This window comes from Notolepis coatsorum (assembly GCF_963971535.1).
Source record: "Notolepis coatsorum genome assembly, chromosome: 15".
In the NCBI taxonomy this organism is placed as follows: domain Eukaryota; kingdom Metazoa; phylum Chordata; class Actinopteri; order Aulopiformes; family Paralepididae; genus Notolepis; species Notolepis coatsorum.
The window spans coordinates 30,431,750-30,437,749 of NC_140179.1; the positions used below are offsets into that span (position 1 = coordinate 30,431,750).

At 43.1% G+C, this 6,000-nt stretch overlaps 1 protein-coding gene across 1 annotated transcript in view; it reads right to left on the minus strand.

Annotated features, from left to right (window-relative positions):
- The window catches only part of nup50 (nucleoporin 50), a 56,795-nt gene extending 51,071 nt beyond the window's left edge, over window positions 1–5,724 (minus strand). The window contains exon 1 of the mRNA XM_084330235.1: window positions 5,588–5,724. The gene's annotated coding sequence lies outside the window, so the exon portion shown is untranslated. The remainder of the gene's footprint in view (window positions 1–5,587) is intronic.
- Between the last annotated feature and the right edge of the window lie 276 nt (window positions 5,725–6,000).

Below are 6,000 nucleotides of genomic sequence, written 5' to 3' on the forward strand. Positions count from 1 at the left end.
ATTCTAAACTGGCCCCTGTAAATGTCCTAACCCAACCCCCTCCAATGTACAGTAAATTACCTAGTATGGTTGTCAATATTCCAATGTACAGTTTTGCTTGTTTGTACAGTGCCCCCCCCCCCAACCCCCTCCAATGTACAGTAAATTACCTAGTATGGTTGTCAAACTTGTCAATATTCCAATGTACAGTTTCGCTTGTACAGTTGTACAGTGTTTCTCCCCCCCCCCCCCAACCCCTCCTACCCAACCTGGCACCCAACCCCACCCAACCTCCTCCAATGTACAGTTTTGACGTCAAATGATACTCCCTTTTCTGGACTCTTTTTGTATCACAAACAGTACTGTATTTGCAAATCTGGTATGTCATAAATGTATAGATGTAGCAGTACGGTCTATCTGTATGGCATGGCATGTATGAAATCTTATTAGACAGGGCGAAACCAGTACTAGTAGGCACAATCTATAGACCACCAGAACAGAGTGGCTTTTATGACACACTTGATGGGTGTTTAGCTGGGGTGGAGGGGGTAGAAAAAATTCTTATTGGGGACTGGAACACGGATATGCTGCGTAAATCAGCACCCGTCTTCAAGGCCTTCAGTAGATTTTCTGACCTGCACGGTTTCAGCCAGCTAATCACACAACCCACAAGGGTATGCGATTCGACACAAACCACCATTGACCTCATTTTGACCTCTGACAAGTCCATGATCTCCAGTAAAGGGGTGATAGCATGCGGGTTAAGTGATCATTATATGATTTTCTGTACCCGCAAAAAGCTAAAACAGAAGGCCGGCTATCACAAAACAGTCACATCTAGAGACCTCAAAACTTACTCTAGAGAGGCCTTTAACCTAGAACTGGGGAGCTTGGACTGGTCAGATGAGCTCAGTGGTACACAGGTTGAAGAAACATGGCTTGGATTCAAAACCAAATTCACAGCAATACTCAACAACATGGCACCCATAAGAACCACCAGGGTTAAAAATCGCGCTGAGGCATGGATGCACACTGAAATACTGGCCGCTATGAAAACCAGAGACAAAAAATGCTCTGAACTTCATAAAAGTCAGACAAAGCTTTCCAAAAGCTCAAACAGTGAACTCCAAGCCCACGTGGTTGAACTAAAAATCCAAAGAAACAGACTAAGAAATGACGTAAACACCATGATCAGAACCGCAAAAAGAAATTTCATCAACGACAAAACTGAGGAAAACAAAAACAAACCCCGCGAACTTTGGAAATTACTCAATAATCAACTAGGCTGCAGTAAAAAACTTAAAACCAGATTCTCAAACATAAACATAAAGACGGACAACACGCTCATCACAGACAAGCTGGATGTAGCCAATTACTTAAACATCTTCTTCACAAACATAGCCACAACACTGGTAAACAAACTACCCTCCCACTCAGGGCATTATGGGGTAGAACACATAGTAGCATACTACAAAAACCTAGGGGTCCACAAAGACGACTTCAAACTTGAAATGGTAACAACCGATGAGGTACTCAAAAAATTGAGCGCCCTCCAACCTAACAAGGCCACTGGCCATGACAACATCCCCTCCAAATTCCTCAGAGACGCAGCAGCCGCCATCACCCCAGTCATCACACACATAATAAACCTCTCTATAAGACAGGGGCACGTCCCCAAGGACTTCAAAATTGCGAGAGTGACCCCTCTACACAAAAAGGGCAGCAAATTAGACCCACTAGGCAACTACCGCCCTGTTTCTATTCTTACCTCCATCTCGAAAGTCATGGAGAAAATAGTCTACGAACAGGTCGAAAAGTACCTGGCGGAAAAAAACCTAATCTACGAATTCCAATCTGGCTTCAGAACGTCCCACTCCACTGACACATGCCTCCTCTATTTGAACGACCACATCAAACAAGAGGTGGACGCGGGCAAATACTGCGGCATGGTCATGCTGGACCTACAAAAGGCCTTCGACACTGTCAATCACTCCATTCTAATGGACAAGCTAAAAGCAATTGGTTTTGATAGCCTATCAGTGAGCTGGATGCAATCCTACCTAGAGGGGAGAGAACAGATGGTAGAGGTAAACGGTACTCTATCCCCCCCCCCCTCACAGTGAGCTGTGGTGTTCCACAAGGAAGCATACTAGGACCGCTACTCTTCCTAATTTATGCAAATGACATGTCGTCAGCCTGTGACTGCAATTTGTTCCTGTTTGCGGACGACTCAGCCCTGCTGGTCTCTGACAAGAACAAATTGCAGGTTGAAAAAACCCTCAGCACGGAACTAGGCAAAATCTGCATATGGCTCGCTGATAACAAACTATCATTACACATGGGCAAAACAGAGTCCATTCTCTTCGGTTCAAATAACAAACTCAGCAAGACCGACGGATTCTCAGTTACAGTGGGTGACAATATTGTCACAAGGAAAGACGAAATTACCTACCTGGGTTCCATCCTAGAGGCAAATCTTTCCTGTGACAAAATGGCATCCAATGTAATAAAAAAAGTCAACCAACGAACTAGATTCTTGTACCGGATCTCCTCTCTGGTAAACAAGAATACCCTGAAGACTCTGGCAGGAGCACTCATTCAAGGGTACTATGACTATGCGTGCACCTCATGGTACCAAAGCACCTCAAAGGCGCTTAAAACAAAATTATAAACATCACAAAACAAACTGGTCAGACTACTACTTGACCTGAACCCCAGAACCCACCTCACCCCTGCCCACTTTGCCAACCTAGGATGGCTTAGAGTAGACGACAGAGTACAGCAACTTGCAATGGGCCTGGTCTACAAGATACACTATACGACCGGGGTGCCCATGTACATGTCAAAATACTTCCCAAAGGTCAGTGAATACCACAACCACTACACCAGAGGAAGCTCAACAAATCATGTGAAACCCAGATTCGGCTCAAACAAGGGACTAAACACGTTTAGCAATTATGCCACAACAATGTGGAACGCCCTACCCAAAGCTGTAAAGGAATGTGAATCCCTGCCCACATTCAAAACCGCTCTTAAAGAGCACCTACGGGAGGCTGCAATTCGAAACTGGCCACCGTAAATGCCCAAAACCCCCACCACCTCCTAATAGACAGTCTTGTCCCCACCGCATGTATATATTCCCTCCCCGCCGTATAGGGGTGGACGGTATGGTCTAAAATTTATATCACGGTATAATTTGAAGCATAGACGGTAACGGTATATATCACGGTATCATCGTTTTTGATAATTTTTTTTTTTTTTTTTTTATATAATTTTTTTTTTTTTTTATATAAAATATATATATTATATAATTAGACTTGTACTTGTATTATCTGCGAGACATCGCCACCACGCAACAAGCTCTACTGTCTGTGTGTACATTAGTAGCCTCTAGCTACGGCCAGGATTCTCCGGAGCTGCAGCTGGACCTATACTCGAGTAGCCTCGAGCTACGGCCAGGATTCACCGGCGCTGCAGCTGGGCCCTAGTATTGGTATAACGTTAAATCACATTCACAAGCCCTCAGCTCGAATACGCATCGAATCAGTGTTATAAGACATTGATATCAGGAGCTATCTGTAGCTACTGCTAGCCGGATATATAACGTTAATACAACGCCTCAGTGAATTATTTAGTTCAATGGGACATTTCGTTTTGAACGGTGAACTAAGTTGCGTTAACGTGAGCTAACGGCTAACGGAGCTATCATACACGTCTACTCTCTACTAGACTTGATGGAGCGTTTGTTGATGTCAGGAGCTATCGGTAGCTGGCCGACTAGATACCGTTCGGTTAGACAATGCCTCATCATGTATTAAACTAAAAGTGAATAGTTGACTGGGTCATTTTGTAACGGTAGCTAAGCTAACGTTAGCTCAGGGAGACGTCCCGTCCCACTACTACTAGTAGACCCGTGTTTACATGCGTGCGGGAGGGGCTGGCACGCCCACTGCGCGAAGCCTCCTAAATAACTTTTTCCAGTTCGCACATATCTATTATCTATGACTAATTCTATCTATTTTTAGGGGCAAATGCGAGTGAAATAGTCGCGCTGTGGTTACATGACGTCATTGCTATTTTAGAGCTGCACTACCGGTTACACGGTATAGGCAAAATCCATACCGTAGAGCAAATTCATACCGTTTATACCGTATACCGTTTATACCGTCCACCCCTACCGCCGTATGTATATTTCCCTCCCACCCACCCACCCCCTCCTAATGTACAGTCCCCTCCCCATCATATGTATATACTCTGTCAGGATCTAGGGGTAACAGTACTGTATATTTGAATACCGCCTATGTCACAAATGTATCAGTACTAAATACCTATATGTCCCTATGCCATAAATGTCATGTATGTTGTGTATGTCATAAATGTCTATATGAATTGAAAATGGGGGACCCTGATGGAAACAAGACAAACGTCTTTCTCAGGTCTGCATCCCCTTAACAATTGTATGTATTGAGCCGTACTGTATTGTACCCATTCTGCAATCTGTTAAATAAAGTTTTCATTCATTCATTCATATGTCATATATGTCCTGATGAATTGAAAATGGGGGACCCTGATGTAAACAAGACGAAAGTCTTTCTCTGGTCTGCATCCCCTTAACAATTGTGTGTATTGAGCTGTACTGTATTATTGTACCCATTCTGCAATCTGTTAATAAAGTTTCCAATCAATCAATCAAACAATTGTGTGTATTGAGCTGTACTGTATTGTACCCATTCTGCAATATGTTAATTAAAATGTTCAATCAATCAATGGTCCGAGCCCGGTTTCTACTGTAACATTACTAACTGTCTGTTAGTCTAGTTCATGTCAGGCTGATTGAATGAAAACTTTATTATCAGATTGCAGAATGGGTACAATACAGCTCAATACACACAATTGTTAAGGAGATGCAGACCGGAGAAAGACTTTTGTCTTGTTTACATCAGGGTCTCCCATTTTCAATTCATCATCATAACATATATGACATACATGACTACAGATAGACAGTACTGCTACAGCTATACATTTATTATGACATACCAGATTTGCAAAAAAAGAGTCTAAAAAAGAGAGTATATACATTTGACGTACATAGATAGACCAGGGCCAGGCTCTCATGACTCTTGTGTTAGCTAGATGAATGGTGGCCTGATAGCCATAACGTTAGCTAACATTTGCCAAAGTAACACAACACACCACCATATACATGTGACAAGCTTGGAGCCGGTGGCATATGAAGCTAAAGGTCTCCCTCCCTGCTGCACACAGGAACCCCTTCGCCCTGACACAGCAGCAACACGTAAGTGGCTAACACAGTGATTAGCAACAGGAGACGTAGCCGCTAACAAACAGAAATGACTATTTAACTAGTGTCAGGTTGGTTTTCTCGCCAAGTAACGTACGCATTTGATGATCTGAAGATAACGGCAACGTTTGGGTTGGCACGGACAGTTCCGTAGCACTGTAGTTAAACCAACAGGGCCCCACACACACACACACACCAGTAGCTAGCTAGTTAGCCAACGTTAGCGTTCGGAAGCTAACGTCACGCACACCGACTAGTACGTGGTGCGGCACAGCTTTACTTTTAATTGAACTTGAAGAAACGTACCTTTTCTTGAATGGAAATTCGTATAAATGTCCCTCGCTACAAATCTATTCTGGAAACTGCTTTTTTTAAGGAATGCTGGCCAATGTGTAATTTTTTTAATAATTTAAACAAGCCTCTCTCACGCCGCCATTTTACACATAACGGGATATCCGCGCATCCGCGACGCGCGCACCCCACCTTTCTACTCATGCGCGAGACAGGGTGCTCCGTGGGAGTTGTAGTCATTCAGACACATAATACATAAAACCAAAATCTATAAAAAATAATGCAATACATACATAATATGCAGGCAAATATACTACTTTATTATAAAACATTTTACTATGAAATCAGCTATTAGAAAAGCTAAATTTAATTGTCATATGCAACAAACTGGTTACTCCTAAAACCCACCTGGCTGCCCGTTTTGACAA